Source organism: Gossypium arboreum, chromosome 12 (assembly GCF_025698485.1).
Source record: "Gossypium arboreum isolate Shixiya-1 chromosome 12, ASM2569848v2, whole genome shotgun sequence".
In the NCBI taxonomy this organism is placed as follows: domain Eukaryota; kingdom Viridiplantae; phylum Streptophyta; class Magnoliopsida; order Malvales; family Malvaceae; genus Gossypium; species Gossypium arboreum.
In genome coordinates, this window is record NC_069081.1 from 27,470,573 (window position 1) to 27,492,629 (window position 22,057).

The 22,057-nt window shown below is 37.8% G+C and overlaps 1 long non-coding RNA gene and 2 other non-coding genes across 3 annotated transcripts in view; 1 reads left to right on the plus strand and 2 right to left on the minus strand.

Moving 5' to 3' along the window:
• The window catches only part of LOC128285108 (uncharacterized), a 36,466-nt gene that overhangs the window by 9,386 nt on the left and 5,023 nt on the right, over nucleotides 1-22,057 (minus strand). The window lies entirely within an intron of this gene.
• On the plus strand, nucleotides 6,334-6,441 carry LOC128286373 (small nucleolar RNA R71). The gene has a single exon (XR_008276915.1). It is a non-coding gene; the product is annotated as a small nucleolar RNA R71 (small nucleolar RNA).
• Nucleotides 10,006-10,112, minus strand: LOC128286077 (small nucleolar RNA R71). Its single transcript, XR_008276622.1, has one exon. It is a non-coding gene; the product is annotated as a small nucleolar RNA R71 (small nucleolar RNA).

The window sequence follows — 22,057 nt, forward strand, 5'->3', positions numbered from 1 at the left end:
CCGGCTCGCATCATCTCGAAATCTCTTCGATGCTTGTTGAAGAGACTTTCCCGAGGACCTCTTTCGGAATTCTCCAGTTCCCACATCAGCTTTTTGTTTCTCCTTTCTAAGCTCTTGGCTTTACAAGCTCGCTCAACAAGTACTACGAACTCTCGTATCTCGAGAATGCCAACGAACATCCTTATATCATCATTCAGCCCATCCTCAAACGTTTACACATAATGGCTTTGGACGAAATGCATTCTCGCTGCGTCGGCTAAGCCTCACAAATTTTCGTTCAGTAGTCGGTAATCGACATAGAACCTTGCTTAAGGTCAAGGAATTCCTTCGCTTTTGGTCGATGAATCTCTGACTGATATACTTTTTTCGGAACTCGGTTTGAAAGAATTCCCAAGTCACTTGCTCTCTAGGTACCACAGAAGTCAGAGTACTCCACCAATAGTAGGCGGACTCACGTAGCAAGGAGATGGTACACTTTAAGCACTCATCGGGTGTACAGGATAGCTCATCGAGCACCCGGATAGTGTTATCCAACCAAAATTCAGCTCGCTCGGCATCATCATCATCCGTAGCCTTAAATTCAGTGGCCCCATGTTTTCGAATCCTATCGACTGGGGGCTTACTTGACCTTATTTGGTCGCCATCGGAGGTATTGTAGGTGCGGGGTTGCATTTGTCGGGAATGGAGGTTGTGGAACACCGTGTTAGTTCGAATGTATTGGTTAAACCATTCGCTCATCACACTATAAAAGGCTTGCCTAGCCTCATCATTCGGATTGCTGGCCATAGGTTGAGAGTCTGCCGCTGTCCCTTGTGCGGGAGCAGCGCCACACTCTCCACATCATCAGCTATTGCTCGGTTGGGATCGGGATCCATTGCTATAAACAAACTCAAAGTCAAATTGTCAGAAATCACCACACTATCGATTCATCATTTAATGGCATGTATAGCTAGACCCCAAACACCTCACGGTAGTCCTAGAATCGACTAAACCGTGGCTCTAATACCAATAAAATTGTAACACCCCGAACCCGAGACCATCGCCGGTGTCGAACACGAGGGGTTAGCAAGCCAAGTTCACATATTTTGCCCACCAATTGACATTTCCAGTCAGGCTGGAAAACTGCGTCACCGTCGCCTTAAAAATCATATCTCGAGTTTCAAAACTCAGAAACTGATTTCCTAAATTTTCCCTGAATTTAGACTCATGTATCCATCCATGGATTTATTTCTAGAATTTTTGGTCAGGCCAATTGGTACAGTTTATTAGTTAAAGTCACCCATGTTACAGGGATCGACTGCTCTGACCTTCGCGCGTTATAACTTGCATATCTCTCTGTACAGGGCTTTAATACTGGTGCCGTTTGTTTCTAATGAAACTAGACTCAAAATGGAATCTGTACATATAAGGTATGACTCCTAATTCTTTCTGGATAATTTATAGTAAATTTTTAAAGTTGCGACAGGGGACCCAGAAACCGTTCTGGCCCTGTCTCACAATAGCCTTAATATCTGTTAACATGTAACTCCTATGACCATTTCGTTTCTTCCATATGAAAATAGACTCATCAAGGTTCATTTACATAGCTTATTCACTATTTAATACCATTCCTACAAATTTTGGTGATTTTCACATTCACGTCACTGCAGCTGGCAGCATCTGTTTTAAGGTAGGTCTTACCTATTTTGTAGTCTCCATGAACCAACTAGTCTTGCCATACAAAGGTTCATATATGATCAATTTAACCATACCAATGGCTGATCATGTGACCAACACTCCCATTTCCAATCCATAATCACATCATGACACCATATATATACATACAACCCAAAAATAGTCTAAGTTCATGCTTCCTTTTACGAGCCATTTTCGCATGGCCGTATACATATACATCACCACATTTTTAAACCAACAAGGGTAGTCCTATACATGCCATTTCAAATTCCAACCAAAATTATACCAAGATGGAGGCTTCGATAGTGTAGATGACTTGACTTTAATGATCCCGAATCCGATTGCTATCGGCGAATCTATAAACCGAGAGCCAAAGCAATGGGGTAAGCATATTTATGCTTAGTAAGTCTCAAGCAATAAAATCAGCTTTAATTAAAGCAATACATTCACATAGCCAAATGCATCATTTCATTAATACACGTTCACATAATCATACTTACTTCACCATCCCAACTCTTATGTTCATACACAAATAACGGCTTCGTTAAGGCCGATAACTCGTTCCATCATAGGAGCGGATATTCATACGCTCTTACTCCTAGCGCGCAAAGCACACACCACACTTACCTTGTCATTGGGAAATGTCACAAGTGCATTAGCTGAAATTTTCCAGCAAGCTTATAATTTTCAAATCACATACCTTCGAGTTTAACCGGATGTCGCTACTGTTCAAACGCCGGGACATAGCCGGTTATGGTAACCCGCACCAAGGCCTACGGGACTTAACCCGGATATCACGATTTGCACAAATGCCTTCGGGTCTTAGCCCGGATTTAACAACTTGCACGAATGCCTTCGGGTATTAGCCCGGATGTAGCCACTAGCATAATTGCCTTCGGGTCTTAACCCGGATATAATTTCCAGCATTAACGTCTTCGGGGCTTAGCCCAGATATCATTCAATTTCTCATGCGCACATACATCAATAATCATTGGACATACATATTTCATTTTCGTTACTAAGGCTCAAACACAATTATAATCACTAGCATAATCACCTTCGGGACTTAGCCCGGGTATCATTCAAATACTCATACACACATAATCAATAATCAATACACATCCATACTTCATTTCACATAATTCAAGTAGGGTCACTTCTTGAGGACTTACCTCGGATGTTGTCGAACGGCTTTTACGGCTATTCGATCACTTTTTCCTTCCCCTTGTCCAATTGTGGCCCTCTTAGCTCTTGAGCTAATTCAAACAAATTCAATTTATTAAAACCTCATTGTGCTAGCTTATGGCGAATATGACAAGGAGTTTAAATGGTCATATGGCCACCCTTTAGCTTGAATACACAATGGTCATGCACATTTTATACTACATCAAGCAATTCAATACAATTTATTCGAGCATCAAGGAAAAGCTAAGGCCTTCAATAGGCTACCCAAGGCGAATATTCATGTACATGTTGAGGCCAATTATGCACTTAATACCTCACAAAAACAGCATGCATTTTACTAGTTAATGCTTTGCATATTGTAGCTCAAAACTTATAATATAGCATCAAGCACTCATATGTGTGCTAGGCCGAATGTGCTTGCAATTTCACAATTATTTTCAACATCTTCTTCTTTAAACTAACATATTCATCACTTCCTTCATAACCAAAACATCATGTGCAACATATATATACATATATGAGCATGGCCGAATTTCAAGGTGTCCATAGCCATCCAAAACACAAATTTTAACTAACATGCAAGAAGCATGAATCATGCTCATGAATGCATCATGGTCGATATGACAATCATGCCCCTTTTCAACTTCAATCATGGTTGAACAAAAAGAAAACTCAAAATCTTACTCAAGAGTAGACAATCCATCATTGCATGCATCATCATCAAGCTTCACACTTAGCATGGAATGGCTTTATCACCATAACAACTTTGGCCAAATACCATTTCCATGGCATAACAAAGATTTGAGCCATGGCTAACATGCACATCAAGTTAGCAACCAAAACATGCATGAAACTCCTAACACAACCTCATACATACCTTAATCTTGATGCAAACTTAGCCAAATCTCCTTCTAGATCTCTTCCAAACCAAGCATGAAGCAAAAATCCTCCTTCTTCCTTAGTTTTGGCTCAAAGAAAGGATGAACAAAATTTTTTCTTTCTTTCTCCTTATGATTTTCGGCCAAGAGGATGAGAAAGGAAGAACACAACAAATTTTTTTCTTCCTTCTTTCTCAACTCACGGCAAGGGGGGGATTACCACACTCACACACATTTTTTTTTTCATTTTTTTATCACCCATACACCTTTGTTTATTATTTCACCCTAATGCACCAACAAAACATGTTTCATGACATGTTTAGCCCATCCTCCTTGTCATGGCCGCCACCACCTATAAAAGGGGAATTTGACATGCAAGTCCATTATTTTGCATGCATGCTTTAATTAGTCATCACACATTTCCCTATCATACTTTCAAAGTTCACTACTAAGTCCTTTCTTGTGGAATTCACCCTTATAACACTAAATCAATCATCATAAAATGTCATACATGAGCACACACATATTATAGGCATCAAAATAAATTTTTAATTATTTTTATGCCTCGGTTTTGTGGTCCCGAAACCACATTCCGACTAGGGTCAATTTTGGGCTGTCACACATTCACACCAAACATGTTAGCAATATAAACATAAGACCTAGGCAATTTACTCATGGATGATCACAACATTTAAACATGTAACATACAAATATATCATCCATCTCAACTTACATTTATCCATGTATAACCAATTCAATGCAATTCATATGTGAGCATGTCTTAGTTCGTATTGAACTCTTACCATTTCCTTTTAAATCATGCCCGTTGATAAACCATAATTTATACATATTTCTATCCCATGCTTAGCACATTTTATGGATGATTTTTCCTTAAAATTGGTGAATTCGATGATCCTAATGCCTTAATTTCATGTTTTATACTTATGTGCTCGCCATTCGTCTAGCTCCTCTATCCGCAGCCTTCGTTCTTCACGAATGTGTCCTCTATCATTTCTGGAACATGGCTTGTGAACTTCTTTGAAACTCAATTTCTGCAATGTCATATTGTCAGTTTTAGTAGATTGGTGTGGACCATTACCTTCAATGTTCGATGTGATGCCAGAATTACGAGCTTGAAGGGTGATCGTTTCGTCTCCCACATGAAGTGTAAGCTCACCTGTGCCAACATCAATAATTGTTTTAGCATTTGCTAAAAAGGGCCTCCCTAAAATCAAAGGGGTGTTATTAACAACAAAATCAATGGGAAATATGAACTTATCTACTTTCACTAATACATCTTCAATAATACCCCTAGGAAATCTTATAGTTTTATCTGCCAATTGAATGCTCATCCTAGTTTGTTTAGGTTTCCCAAGACCTAGTTGCTTAAACATTTTGTACGGCATGACGTTAATACTAGCCCCTACATCAGCTAATGCACGATTCACATGTAAACTACCAATTAAGCAAGGAATTGTAAAACTCCCTGGATCTTTCAATTTGTGGAGTAGTTTATTCTGTAGAATAGCTGAGCAAATTGCGTTTAGTTCCACATGCGACGCCTCGTCCAAGTTCCGTTTGTTTGCTAAAAGCTCCCTTAGAAATTTCATTGCATTCGGCATCTACGACAGAGCTTCAATAAACAGTAAGTTAATATGTAATTTTTTTAAAAGTTTAAGGAATTTACCGAATTGTTCGTCTGAGCAGTCTTTCCTTGTCGCATTAGGGTATGGAACACGAGGTTTGTATTCTTTATTCACCGTTTTGTTATGACTTACCTCACTTTTATCTTTACTCACCACAGTGTCTTGCCTCGGTTTTGGCTCAAGCTCAACGACTCCTTTGTTATCTTGAATATTAATTGTGTTGAGTTGTTCCCTTGGGTTAGGTTCGGTATTACTTGGCAAACTACCTTGTGGTCGTTTGGAGATTAGTTTGGAAAGCTGGCCTATCTGAGTTTCGAGCCCTTGGGTCGACGCTTGTTAATTTTTAAGTGTTCTCTCAGTGTTCTAAAAACGAGTTTCCGACACCGAAATAAACTTTGAGCATCTCTTCAAGGTGTGGCTTCTTTTCCTATTGGTAGGGTGGTTGTTGGTAGCCCGGAGGATGTTGTGGTCTTTGATTTCCTTGACCGCCCCACGAGAAATTGGGATGGTTCCTCCAACCTGCATTGTAAGTGTTACTGAATGGATTGTTTTGAGGTCAAGGATTATTACCCATGTAGTTTAATTGCTCGTTATCCATGTTGTGGCCATAAGGTTGGTATTCCAAATGGTTTGTTCTATCGCTACTTGCTTCACACTGCATTACTGGGTAAACCTGTGAAGAATTAAGAAAACCATCAATCTTTTTATTTAAGAGTTCTACCTGATTAAAGAGCATGGTGACCGAATCAACGTTATAAACGACGGCTGTTTTCGTTGGCTTTGTCCTCATGACTTGCCACTGATAGTTATTTAGTGACATCTCCTCTATAAACTCATAGGCATCTTCCGGTTTTTTATTGTTGATGGTTCCGCTCGCTGCTGCGTCAACCATTTGCCGAGTTGAAGGATTTAGACCATTGTGAAATGTTTGTACTTGGAGCCAAAGCGGTAACCCATGGTGAAGGCACCTTCTCAAAAGGTCCTTGTATCTCTCTCATGCATCGTAGAATGTTTCTAAGTCCATCTGCACAAAAGAAGAGATATTATTACGTAATTTTGCCGTTTTAGCCTGCGAAAAATATTTTAGTAAAAATTTCTCAATCATTTGTTTCCAAGTAGTAATTGACCCTCGTGGTAACAAGTTCAACCACTGGTTAGCTTTATTCCTCAATAAAAAGGGAAACAACCGAAGATGAATGACATCATCAGAAATGCCATTGATTTTAAATATATCGCAAAATTCCAGAAAGTTTACTAAGTGAGCGTTGAGATCTTCATCCTCCAAACCATCAAACTGAACAAATTGCTGTATCATCTGAATAGTGTTAGGTTTTAATTCAAAAGTATTTTTAGCTACAGCAGGTCTAACTATGCTAGATTCAGTTCCTGTTAAAGACGGTTTAGAATAATCATACATAGTGCATGGAGCAAGATTTTGATTAACCGAAATTGCAGGAGGTAGCTGATTGCCTTAGTTTTCAGCCATCTCTTCGGTTGGGCGTTGAGTATCGTCTTCTTGCTCGTTCTCCGTGTATCTTAAGCTGTGCCTTATTTCTCTTTGGTTTCTACGAACTGTACGATCGATTTCTTCGTCAAAACGTAAGGGTCATGATAGGTTTCTTCTAATCATAAATTATAAAAACCGGTTGGGTGTTGAGTAAGGGTCATGCCAAGAGAAGGAAAAAGTAAATTAATAAATAATAATAATAATTAAATTAAATTAAATTAAATTGCAAGAAAAATAAATGGCTAAAGTAATAAAAATTGAGCGTTTTTAATATCTTAGTTCCCCGGCAACAGTGCCAAAAACTTGATTGCGAGGTTTCGTGATAGGTTTTAAATATTTATAATTACTCGTTCTTGGACTAACTATTATCGTGATGTAGGCAAGTGTACCTATCGAACAGTAGTATAGTTTTAGCAAGACCGGATTGTCAAACCCAAAGGAACTAAAACTACTAGTAATGACTGTCTTTTTATTATCTAGCCTAAGAATAATGGGGTTTTATTTTAATTAACTAATTATCTAAACTAAGAACGCACAGAGAAAGGAATTGGGGAATTGCTTTTGGGAAAATCGATTGAATGAAGACAATACCTAAGGAAAAATCCACCTAGACTTTACTTGTTATTCTGGCACCGAATCGGATGATTTATTCATTTAACTTGTTCCGTAGAGATCCCTAAGTTATGTTATTATCCCTATTCAAGACTAGTAACGTCAAATCCCTAGATTGAATAACCGAGACTTTTCTCTAATTAACATTCTACGCTTGCATTAACTCGATCTATGGATCCTCTTATTAGGTTTCACCCTAATCTAACAAAATCTTGTCACCCTATTTCTAGGCGCGCAATCAACTCCGCTTAATTATGATAAATGTACTCTTAGACAGGGTCTATTCCTCCTCTGAACAAGAGCTTATCTTGAATCAGCATCCTGGGATATCAAAACAAGAATTAAGAACACATAATTAAGAACAAGTTAAATATTTATCATACGATTCAGAAAATAATAACAAGATTCGTCTTAGGTTTCATTCCCATTAGGTATTTAAGGGATTTAGTTCATAACTAAATAAGAAAACATCTCAAAAGAATACAGAATACAAACATAAAGAAAACCCAAAACTCCTGAAGGGAAATTTAGGAGAGATCTTCAGTCTTGATGATGAATCTGGCTTCTGAGATGGATCAATCAGCTTCCTTGGAGTAATTCCTTACTCCCTCTTCTCCGTCTCCCTTTTTCTCCTCTTCTAGGGTGTATTTATAGGCTGGAATGCTTAGAAGCCCTCAAAAGTGGCCTTTTCTAAATTGGACTTAACTTGGGCTCGGTAGGGACATGTCCGTGTGACACGCCCGTATGCGATTACTTTATGCCGCGTTCGAGCCTGTTAGAATGGCATGGCCGTGTGCTATGCCCGTGTGAGTCGTGCCCGTTCTGCCAGATTGACACGGCTGTGTGGTCTACCCGTGTGAGGAGGTCCAGGCCATGTTGATTTCATACTTCAACCCATTTTCTCTGTTTTTGGCCCGTTTCTCGTTCCTTTCGCTCTTCTATGCTCTCCTAAGTGTAAAACATGAAATTAAAGCATTAGGAGCATCTAATTCACCAATTCTAATGGAAAATCATCCATAAAATGCGTTAAACATGGGGGAAAAATATGTATAAATTACGATTTATCAACAATTCTTGTTATTATTATCTGAATTGTATGATAAATATTTGACTTGTTCTTAATTATATGTTCTTAATTCTTGTTTTGATATTCCAGGATATTGATTCAAGTTAAGCTCTTATTCAGAGGAGGAATAGACCTTGCCTTAAAGTACATTTGTCATAATTAAGCAGAGTTGGTTGCGAACCTAGAGATAGGGTGACAAGAATTTGCCAGATTAGAGTGAAACCTAATAAGGGGATCCATAGATTGAGTTAATGCAACCCTAGGGAGTTAATTAGAAAGAGATTTCAATTATTCAACCTAGGGTTAGACGTTGTTAGTCTCGAGAGAGATAATAATATAACTTAGGGATTTCTACAGATGAAGTCAAATGAATAAATCGTCCGATTCAAAGTCAAATAACAAGTGAAGTCTAGGTGGATTTTTCCTTAGGTATTGTCTCAATCAATCGAGTTTTCCAAAAGTAATTCCCCAATTCTATTTTCTGTGAATTCTTAGTTTAGTTAATTAGATAGTTAAAACAAACCCCATTATTCTTAGGCTAGATAATAAAAAGACAGTCATTACTAGTACTTTTAGTTCCTTTGGGTTCGACAATCCGGTCTTTCTAAAGCTATACTACTGTATGATAGGTACACTTGCCTTCATCGTGATAATAGTTAGTTTCAAGAACAATTCATTATAAATATTTAAAACCTATCATGAATACCACGTATCAAGTTTTTGGCGCCGTTTCTGGGGAACTAAGATATTAGGAACACTCGATTTTTATTACTTTCGCCATTTACCTTTACTGCAATTTAAATTTTATTCTAATTTTTATTACTAATTCTTTCTTTTCCCTTTTTCTAGCAGGTTCTTAAAGTTTATGACTAGAAGAAACCCGCCAGGACCATTACTTTTTGACAGTGAGATCGATGGCATAGTTCACAGAAACAAAAGAGAAATAAGGCAAAGCTTAAGATACACAGAGAACGAGCTAGAAGACGATATTCAAACCACAACCATGGAGATGGCTAAAAACCAAGAAAATTCGCTACCTCCTACAATGACTGTTAATCAAAATCCTACTCCGCGCACTATGTATGATTATGCTAAACCTAATTTAATAGGAACTGAGTCAAGTATAGTTAGACCTGCTATTGCTGCAAATAATTTTGAACTAAAACTAACACAATTCAAATGATGCAACAGTTTGTTCAATTTGATAGTTTGCAGGACGAGGATCTCAACGCTCACTTGGAAAATTTCATAGAATTTTGCGATACCTTCAAAATTAATGGTGTTTCTGATGACGTCATTCTCCTTTGGTTGTTTCCCTTTTCTTTAAGAAATAAGGCTAAACAATGGTTGAACTCGTTACCACGAGGGTCAATCACTACTTGGGAACAAATGACCGAAAAATTTTTGTTAAAATATTTTCCACTAGCTAAAACAGCCAAATTATGTAATGATATCTCTTCTTTTGTGCAGATGGATTTAGAAACACTCTACGATGCATGGGAGAGATACAAGGACCTTTTAAGAAGATGCCCTCACCATGGGTTACTGCTTTGGCTACAGGTTCAAATGTCCCATAATGGCCTGAATCCTTCGACTCGGCAGATGATTGATAACTATCAATAATAAGACACCTGAGGCGGCTTACAAATTTATTGAGGAGATGCCACTGAATAACTATCAGTGGCAAGTTATGAGAACAAAGTGACGAAAGAGCTGGTGTTTTCAACCTCGATGCGGTTACTATGCTATCTAACCAAGTAGAACTCTTAACTAAAAAGATTGACGGTTTGTGTGGTTCTACTCAGGTACATCTAGTGTTGAGGTGCGATTCGAATGGAGGAGGAGCATGCACAGAATATCAACCACTCAACCCTAGCATCGAGGAGGAACAAGTTCAATATATGGGTAACAATAACTCTAGATCCCAAAATAACCCATATAGTAACACTTATAATGCAGGTTGAAGGAACCATCCCAATTTCTCGTGGGGCGGTCAGGGAAATCAAAGGCCACAACATCCTCCAGGTTTTCAACAACCACCCTACCAATAGGAAAAGAAGCCGAACCTTGAAGAGATACTCTCAAAGTTTATAACGGTGTCAGAAACTCATTTTTAGAATACCGAGACAGCACTTAAGAATCAACAAGCATCGATCCAAGGGCTCGAAACTCAGATTGGACAACTTGCCAAGTTGATTTCTGAACGACCACAAGGTAGCTTGCCAAGCAACACAGAATCTAACCCAAGGGAGCAACTCAACGCGATTACTAGTCAAGATGAGGAAGGGTTAGTCACATCTGAACCAGAACCAAGGCAAGAAACTGAGATAAGCAAAGGTAAATGTGAGGTAGACCACAATGAGCAGAAACCGGTAAGTACAGAATACAAACCTCGTGTGCCATACCCTAATGCTACAAGGAAAGACCACTCAAATGAAAAATTTGGTAAATTCCTTAAACTCTTAAAAAAATTCATATTAACTTACCGTTTATTGAAGCTCTATCACAGATGCCAAACGCAATGAAATTTTTAAAGGAGCTTTTAGCAAATAAGCGGAAGTTGGACGAGGCTTCGCATGTGAAGCTAAACGCAGTTTGCTCAGCTATTCTACAGAATAAACCACCCAACAAACTAAAAGATCCAGCGAGTTTTACGATTCCTTGCTTAATTGGTAGTTTAGTTATTAATAATGCATTAGCTGATTTAGGGGCTAGTATTAACGTCATGCCGTACAAAATGTTTAAACAACTAGGTCTTGAGAAACCTAAACAGACTAGGATGAGCATTCAATTAGCAGATAAAACTATAAGATTTACTAGGGGTATTATTGAAGATGTGCTAGTTAAAATCTATAAATTCATATTTCCCGTTGACTTCGTTGTTCTAGACATAGAGGAGGATAGCAACGCTCCTTTGATTTTAGGAAGGCCCTTTTTAGCAACTTGTAGAACGATTATTGATGTTGGCACAGGTGACCTCACATTTCATGTGGGAGACGAAATAATCACCCTTCAAGCTCACAATTTCGACAAAAAATCAAAAATTGAAGGTGATTGTCTAAACCGTTCTACTACAACTGACAATATGGTGCAACTTACTTTGCAGGAAATGAGTTTGAAGGAAGTACATGAGCCATTTTCAAGCAATAGTAGAGGACATATTCACGAAGAACGAAAGCTACAAACTGAGGAGCTAGATGAATGGCAGACACATAAACCGAGAACACGTGATAAACCAAAACTACGACAGAACAAGCTCAATACCTTTCCAAATCAACTTAAGGTTGTAGATAAAGTTTTATTAGATGCCACAGATCCTCACATTGTCACTACCAAAACGAATGAAGAAATTCCTCTTACGGTACTTAACATTTTCCCATTTGGTACAGTCGAGGTAAGTCATCCCAAGTTTGGCTCTTTTAAGGTAAATAATACCCGCCTAAAACCTTATTTTGATGAGATTCATAGCAGGAATGAGGAGTATAAACTCTTCGAACCACCATGACCATTCAATGGAGAGGTAATTCGAGCTTAGAGTATAAATAAGTGCTTCTCGGGAGGCAACCCGAGCAGTAACTGTATTAACTTCTTTAAATTTTAGTGTTTAACACCTAACTTACTAACGAAGCTCTTGAATACAGGTTTACCACACAGACACGGCCAAGCACACAGGCGAGCCTTAGGCCGTGTAAAAACAGGGCAAAGATTTCCCCAACACGGGCTATGATAAACTGCCACGGCCATGCGACATGACCGTGGGCAAACCTGTCAAATTAACATAGGAGTGCGACACGCCCATGCCAAGAAACCGTGGGCGAACCTGCCAAAACAACACGGGCGTGGACCTTTATACACGGGCGTGGACCTTTATACACGGGCGTGGAAGAAGCGAACAAAGACAGACACGACCATTTGACACGACTGTGTGCACCAACACGCCCAAGGTACACGGGCGTGGGGAAATTGTCAGACGCACCCAAATTCAAAATTCGCGAATCACACGGGAAAAAATTGGGGAACACAAGTGTGTTCCCTAGCCGTGTGTCCCAAAATCTATAAATACCCTTCACTATTCATCATCTCCCTCACCCAATATCCTTAACCCTAGCCGCTGCAGATTCACACAGCCTCCTGTCACGCTCGTACGTCTCCTTTAACCACATTTTTGATGCCTAAACTTCTCCCTCTGGTGTTTGTTTACTCCTTTATCTCAATATTCTTCAATTATTTTGTTTCTTTCATGATTTCTATGCTCCATTTGACTATTTTACGTGCACATTCATGGTTAGAAAAGTAAATAAATGTATATTTTTTTTTAAGTTTTGTTTTGTTTTGGTCAATATATTAGGCTACATTCATTCTTGGTTATTGTTTCTATGGGTTCCATGCTATTAACCTCACACAAATTCATTCTTTAGTTATCTCCATTACTTATTCTTATAAGGTTATCTGGCATATTTACTTTGGCTGTTATAGCATAGGTTAATATGTAAGCCCCATGGAAAGTATTCACATTCCACTTCAATTTCAATTATAGGTGCACCATGTCATCTTCACAAGGAAAGAAAGCCGCCATCCCTACTTCGAAGAAAAGGAAGAGAGCATTATCTTCCTCGGGTCTTACCGCGGAAATTCGTCACCCTTTCCTGCAGTTCCCCATTGGGCCCCAAGAAGAACTTTTCAAGATTCTACAAGCCTGACCCTTCGAAGTAGGCCACTGTATAGACTGGGCCGCGCTAGAACAAGCCCAACTCGCGAATGCAATTCGGGCCCTCTTCACCATAGATCCTTAGGGGCTTTTCTTTGAGACCGTGATGGCCCACTTTGATGACCCGGGAGCAATTGAATTTCACCTCTGCGGTCTAGTCCGCCAATTGAATGTCCCAAAGTTTGGAACTACACTGGGCCTTTATACTGAGGAGTTCATAGAGGAGAATGAACTCCACACTTTTAATTGCCACATCCATCACTCTCCTTCACGGTATTGGAGCGCCCTCGCCCCCGGCGCTACCTCCTATAATCCTAGCCGCTCCAAGGCATCAGCTCTCCCTCCATCTCTGCGGTATTTACACACCATTTGGGCTCACACATTAATAGGAAGGCGAGAGAGCACTAGTGTTGTCAACACTCACGACGCCTACTTTCTATGGTGTATGTTGCAGGGCACGTCATAGACCTTGCTTATTTCATTGCCCTAGCCATTCAACATCAAACGGAGCGGCATAGGAAGGGGGTCATCTCCATTGGGCCCTATGTAACACGGTTGGCTCGGTACTTCGGGCTCATCAACACAGCAGCCCAATCATCCTCCCTCACTCTCATGGGCCAGATGTCCCCACAGGGCATCTCAAGCATGCTAAGTATGAGGATGATCGAGAAACGACGTGGCACCTTCCTTCTTCAATACCGCCTCACCTAATCCACTGAGGAGGAGCCCCCGAGGCTATTACTGATGATGTCCCTCCACATCACGAGGACCCACCGTCTCAGCCACCACCTCCTTCTCATCCAGTTCATGTGGCAGCTTCATACGCTGACATCTCTGAGTGCCTTACTCGGTTCGAGCAATAGTGTTTTTAGCGCTTCAATAACATTGATGCTACTCTGCAACAGATTTGTCAACACCTCCACATCTCATCGCCACCCCCACCTCGCGAACCATCTAGCGATGAAGATGTCTAAAAACTTTTATTTATTATTTTATGTTTTTACTTTTATTTTATTTTAAGACTACTTTTTATTTTTTCTTTCACCTTATTTTTATTAGGACTTATAATTATTATTTTACAATTTTTACTTTTGGCTAATTCATATTGAGTACTTACTCTTTGTTATATATTTCCTAAAAGAGTTCTTGATTCTATCACAGTTATAAAGAGCTCTAAAGCTCACAATTACTCAGGAACTTGAAACTCCACTGGGAAAGGTTCTCCACGACTGCCATGTCCTGCTCTACCACGACCATAGCTACCACCAGATATAATATTCTTTTAGCGCAGGACTTATGGACTAATGAACGTCTACCACCGCCGGAGTATCCTCCTCCACCCTCACGCTGATTATTCTCCAAAACTCCAGTTCAAGGGAATTCATTCATCACTCAGGAAGTTTCACTTTGCTCCCTATCTTATATTTATATTCTTTTCTATATATCTATCTTTGTACATTGAGGGCCATGTACATCTTAAGTGTGGGGGGTATTCATTTCACTATCAGAAAAAATCCCTGAATGATTGCCTTGTTCTCTTGAAAAGCTCTCATATCATGTTTAGGATAAATTTTGATTGATTTATAAATTTTGATTGATTTATGACTTTTATTGATATATCTTGAATTAAAACATAGGCATTTATGCATTGATTGTTTAAACTTTAAGACATTAGGGAATCAAGCATGATAAGTTAATTTTTGAAGAATTAAAAACTTTTAAGTTGTTTCCCTAAGTTTAGGTATTATCTTGAGTTGGAATTTACAAGTTTAAACATCAAAAAGCCATAATTTTTGTGAAATCTTGAGCCTTTAGAGCATCTATTATTTCTTTCATGTCACTTTCATTATGAGTGTGCCAGTATTGAATTGTTATTCTAGAACTTGCTTGATTATGCATGTCAAGACCACACCATTTGATTTGATATGTCAAAATGATAAAGACACTTAGGTTAAACCCACTCACTCCATAAAAGCCTACCTTCACAATTAACCCTTAGTGAACCCCCTTGAGCCTAACAACCCATTCATTGATTTACCCTCGATATTAACCCATAACTCATTATTGTTGAAACCCCCTAAATTAATTTGATCCCTATTTTTGTCGAGATTTGAGTTGGAATAATTGCTTAGCTATGTTTTATTCTATTTTGTAATTATGTGTTCTTAAAATATATATACATGTTTACATATTAGTAGTAGTGTTCTTCTGAGCTAAAGAAGTTAAATTCCATATTCTGAGAAAAAGCTCTGTTGTACACAATTGATGACTACTCATTTTTCTAGTTAGGCAATTTTTCAATTCAATCTTGGTTCTAACCATTTCTTTCAGTTTGTGACCACACCCTCTAATCAAAGCCACGTTACAACCCTCAAAAACCTTTTGATTGATGTTTCATCTCAATTTATAGTGGTGGAGATTTGATTTTCATGCAAACCTATGGAAATGACTCTTCATTGTTGATTATTGAGTGCTTCATTTATTGTTTTTAAACACCTCGAGTGAATCTTTAGTGAGGATGTGAAACTCTGTGATATTTTGAATCAAAGGTAATTACTTAAATGAAGGGAGAAACCTATGTTTTCATGATGAAATGCTCAACTTGGAATGTGTGAAACTTTGATGTTCTTTTAGTTGAATTTTCAATGTATGATTACCTATGGATTATTTTGAGATATTATCGATAGAAATTATAAGTTGAGAAGAATTTATTTTGATTATGAGTTGAGGATTTTGCTTGAGGACAAGCAAATGCTTAAGTGTGGGGGTATTTGATAAACCGTAATTTGTACATATTTCTATCCCATGCTTACACATTTTATGGATGATTTTTCCTTAAAATTGGTGAATTCGATGCTCCAAATGCCTTAATTTCATGTTTTATACATAGGTGAGCATAGGAGATTGAAAGGAACGAGAAACGGGCCAAAAACGGAGAAAATAGGCCAAAAACAGAGAAAATAGGCCAACGTACAAAATCAACACAACCTGGGCCCCCTCACACGGGCAAACCACACGGCCGTGTCAATTTGGCAGAATAAAAACACGACTCACACGAGTGGACCACACACTCGTGCCTATTTAGCAGGCTTGACCACGGCCTTAAGCAATCGCATACGGGCGTGTCACACGGGCGTGTCCCTGTCGAGCCCAAATTGAGTCCAATTCAGAAAAGGCCAATTTTGAGGGTTCTTAGGCATTCTAAAGCCTATAAATACACCCTAGAGGAAGAGGAAAAAGAGACACAGGGAGGGAAGTAGGGAAGTGCTCAAGGAAAGCCGATTGATCCATCTCAGAAGCCAGATTCATCATCAAGACTGAAGATCTCCCCTCAATTTCCCTTCAGGAGTTTTGGGTTTTTTTTATGTTTTGTATTCATTATTCTTCTGAGATGTTTACCTTTTTAGTTATGAACTAAAACCCCTAAATACCTAAGGGGAATTAAACCTAAGACAGATCTTGTTATTATTATCTGAATTATATGATAAATATTTGACTTGTTCTTAATTATGTGTTCTTAATTCTTGTTTTGATATTCCAGGATATTGAATCAAGTTAAGCTCTTATTCAGAGGAGGAATAGACCTTGTCTAAGAGTACATTTGTCATAATTAAGCGGAGTTGGTTGCTTGCCTAGAGATAGGGTGACAAGATTTTACAGGATTAGGGTGAAACCTAATAAGGGGATCCATAGATCGAGTTAATGCAACCCTAGGGAGTTAATTAGAAAGAGATTTCAATTATTCAACCTAGGGTTAGACGTTGTTAGTCTTAAGAGAGATAATAATATAACTTAGGGATTTCTATGGATCAAGTCAAATGAATAAATCGTCCGATTCAGAGTCAAATAACAAGTGAATTCTAGGTGGATTTTTTCTTAGGTATTGTCTCAATCAATCGAGTTTTCCAAAAGTAATTCCCCAATTCTATTTTCTGTGAATTCTTAGTTTAGTTAATTAGTTAGTTAAAACAAACCCCATTATTCTTAGGCTAGATAATAAAAAGACAGTCATTACTAGTACTTTTAGTTCCTTTGGGTTCGACAATCCAGTCTTGCTAAAGCTATACTACTGTACGATAGGTACACTTGCCTTCATCGAGATAATAGTTAGTTTCATGAATGATTCATTATAAATATTTAAAACCTACCACGAATATCACGTATCACCCGGTGAACCGTTTAGAATACCATTGGATACCCAAGATAGCTACACAAAGTGTTCTAACTCATATCATTGTAATTTGTCAATTAATGTACATGTATACTCACACGAGCTGTGAGTTAGAATGCTCTCATGAGCTGTGAAAATGGGCCTGCTCACACGAGCTATAGGTCGAGGCGTAGCTACACGATGCTGCTCACACTAGCTATGGAGTATCCAAAACACATCTGGACCTCAGCCATCAGTGTCATGTAAACCCTAATGACATGTCATTTGTATTCTACGAATTCCTAGTTCAAACAGGGCTTGGTAGTCATCGAAACATCATTGGATTTTCATCATTTCATTACAAGATAATTTGCATACACATATATATATTGATTTAATCACAATATAATCACATATTAACATCCAATTTAATCAAAATTATACAGAATACAGTTCATACGAACTTACCTGGCTAAATTACAGAAATGTCAAAGTATTGGGGCATTTTGGTAATTTTCCACTCTCCTCGATTGTCCACCCGATCTTGAACTAAATTAATAATTTCATTTAACCTATTAATTTATATAGTAAAATAATGTATTTTATGCAATTTAGTCATTTTTGACATTTTTACAAAATTACCCTAAAGTTTTACTTTTATTCAATTTAGTCCTTGAGCCCAAAACATGCAAATTAACCATTTCTAATGCCAATTTATAACAACTGAATATTTATGGCACCCATATCAGCCCATATTTGCAACAATTTCACATCAAATCCTTAAAATTTTATTATTTTAATAATTTAGTCCCTAATCGATAAATTCATCAAAAATCACTTAACAAAATACTTTTAATTAACAATCAACATTCCAAATTCATCATTTAACATAAAAATTCACAAGATTCATCAATGAAAATATTCAAAATCTTTAATAGATTCAAAATCGAAGGTATGGACTAACTGAACCTAGTTGCAACGATCTTAAAAACATAAAAATTAAAAGAAACGGGCCTAAAACGAACTCACATTCACCATCCCAAGCAAGGTCGAAACTTGAAGCTTCTCCCATTATTTTTCCATGGCAAACTTCGGTGGTGTAAAACAAATGGGGAAGAAAACATTTTGTTTTCTTTAATTTATTAACCTTTTATTTTATTTTATTTTATTAATAATAATAAATTAACTTATAAAACATATAAAATTAAAAGATTTTAAAGCATCCAACATCCCACTATCTAAGGTATGGGTAAATTACCCATTAAGGCCATCCAACTATAATTCTTTAAGCAATTAACACCTTTAAACTAATAGTGATTGACTTTTTTAACTTTTACAATTTAGTCCTTTTTAATTAATTAACCATCGAAACGTTAAAATTTTTCAACGAAAAATTAATGCCGCCTTAATGACACTCCATAAATATTTATAAAAATTTTTACAGCTCAGTTTATAGAAACAAGGTCCCGATACTTCATTTTCTAAAACCATTTGACTTTAGGATCATACCACTTGAACTTAATAAATCGCTTATAAAACAAAAATTACTATATCAAAAACCTTTTTAAAACCATGTTTGAATCATAAATATTAAATAATAATATTTACAAACTTACTCATCGGATTTGGTGGCCCTGAAACCACTGTTTCAGACACCACTACAAAAAATAAGTTTTTCCAGCAAGAACTCACACACTCCTTCCTAACATTGTAGATAACTAGATTGCAAGGTAAGCCGTGATAAGGCGAGTGATCCTGGGAGCATAAACTCTAGAAAGGTAGAATAAGCGAACCCTAGAATAAAGGCAATATGGGTTTCTATTTGGGTTTAAAGATATGTTTCTGATGACTTCGCTGATTGTCTTAGGACTTAGTAGTTTTCTTAATGTTTCCATATGTTGTCTTAACATTTTATTCGCGAACCAATATTATTTTATAAACACCTCTATAATTCAAGTATAAGATTTTAATTCAAGACCGGTTAATGTTTTCTTAATTGATGAGTTTAGAACTAAGCACAAATTTCTAAACCTTGAGCATGCCAAAGGCAATAGCATGAATGTCTTAAAACTGACAAAGTTATAGATTTTGTCAAGGTTACTGTGAAGTGACAAGGTTTGAACTTTGCTAAAGTGTGAACCCCAATGATCAGTGAACTGCTAATCACGTTCCCATAATGTTTTTGAGTTACAAAGACATTGCGAACCAAGTTCGCATAACCTTAGCTCTTAGAAGTAGCTCATGTGACCTATCCTATTTAAAATAACTCATCCTTAAAAGACTTTGAATGTGCAAGCTAAGTAGGGGTGTGAACCCCTATGTTAGACAGATGTATTGCTATGCTCCGCGAAGGGCATTGTGTTGCAAAAACTTAGAGTTTGCATGTGTAACACCTCCTACCTATGTCCGACACCGGGATAGGATATAAGGCATTAACAGACTTAAACGTAAACAATCATGCAAACCGGGCCATAAAATTTCATTCATATTTTAAAACATTCAATCACATTCATATAGTCCCTTATTTGGGTTTACGAAGCCCAAAACATACTTTAGAAAGGGTTCGGGACTAAACCGAGAACTTTGGAAAGCTCTGGGAAAAACTTAGAAATTTTTCTCATGAAACAGGGTCACACGCCCGTGTGCCATCAACACGTCCGTGTCCTCAGGCTGTGTACCTCTCTATTTATGAAATTTGCAAATAAATTGAACCACACGGCCAGGCCACATGCCTGTGTCACCAGGCCGTGTCCCTCACACAGTTGAGAAACACGGCCGTGTCTCATCCCATGTAGTTAACTCTTAGGCTATTTTCCAATCCTTTTTGTTACCTTTACATGCACACACATATATATAGATCCAATGGCATTCAACATCCTCAATTATAATACAAACATATCATTTACCTATCAACATGCATGTGTTACACATTCCCACATTAAGCCCAGACTAGCCATACCGTAGTTATCTTTGTGCCAATTTATTTCATATTGTCATCAAACTTCCATGTTCAAAGAATTATTATTTATCTCCATATTACACATTTAATTCATTGTCATAAAACATGCATTCAACACACATGACATATAGCCAACCATGCATGAAAAATAAACATAATCATATCTTAACATCATAAGTAATAAATCATAACTTGACTAGCTATGCTTATAAGCCATAATCAATATGAGCCACATCTCATGGCCATATACAATAGCTCCAAATAGACCAATACATTTGGCCAAATCATAAGAACACATGTCATAGAACTAGGTCCCTATACATGCCACTCACTTGATAATTCTAACATATGTAACAATATTCCAAACGTATTGGCTTGATAGTGTGATGCTGCCTCCGACTATCTCCAACCCCAAGCTGAACTGACAACACTAAAAGAAATGGAAAAGAGGGAGTAAGCTTAAAGCTTAGTAAGTCCATATGAAAATAATAAGCAAATTATCAACATGATTCCATGGAAATATAATCATAATTACACTTTTACTTATTTTTTGGTCATGTTATTTTCTCGAGTCATAGTTACTAAATTATTTATATATGGATCTACGGAACCCCAAATTAAGATCCATAAATTTTCCTTGGAATTGGGCTCATATATCTTTTTACCATATAATTTCCAGAATTTTTGGTCTAGCCAATAAGTACAGTTTATTCTTTAAAGTTACCCCTGTTCTGCTACTTGATAGCTGTAACGCCCCAATTTTCGGGTTTTCTATGTTTCTGTGATTTTTAAAATTTGTGTGTGTTCTGGTTGGTTAAAATATATATTTTAGTAGGTTTAGTGGGCCTTTGGAAGGCCCAAATTTAAGTTAAATCCGTAGTAGTCTTCAGAATTTTAATTTTATGAACAGGTGATGCAATTGGCATTTGGGCTTTTAAGAGTGAAGGGGTAAAAGATGACACAATAAGGAGTGTGGTGTAGTGGCAAGGTGGCGCCACTTAGGGGACAAGGAAGTGACGCCATAGAGGAAGCAAGGGGTCCAAGGTTCAAGTCTTGGCTCTTGTAATATATTTTGGTTTTTCTTTTCAATAAATCTGGAAGCAAGTAGGTACGCTTTAAAGTTTAATGTGTTGGATTTATGACATAAATGAGTTGATGGCCTAGTGGTGGTGGCGTGAGTTGGCATGTGAGAGGACTTTGGTTCGAATCCTTTGGCACGCAAAGGTTGATTATTTTGCTATGTTGGGACGGCAAGAGTTGGTATTGGTTTTAAACTCTGGTGATGGAGGGATCCCACATCGAGAAGCTAACATAAGAGTAGATGGAGAGCTGGCTTTAAATAGAGCAAACCATAAGGAGAGTAGGCATACCCTTCTTGGCTGATCCCTTTCGCTTTGTGGGGTGCTCGTTTGGGTTGGAAGTCAGCTAAGAGTGTTTGGAGCGCGGATTAACTGTAGTCTCCTAACAGGTGTGTATTTCTCATTATTCTAGCAATAGGACGGCTATTTCGGGCTACGATGGGCTGAAATGGGACATGTGGTCCCAGTGGTCCGTAGGCCCAAGTGGATAAGTTGTAGAATTACTAAAATACCCCTATAAGGTAGGATTACCGATTTACCCTTAGAGGGTAAAATGACTATTTTACCCCTCGTGCGTAAATGACTAACATGTG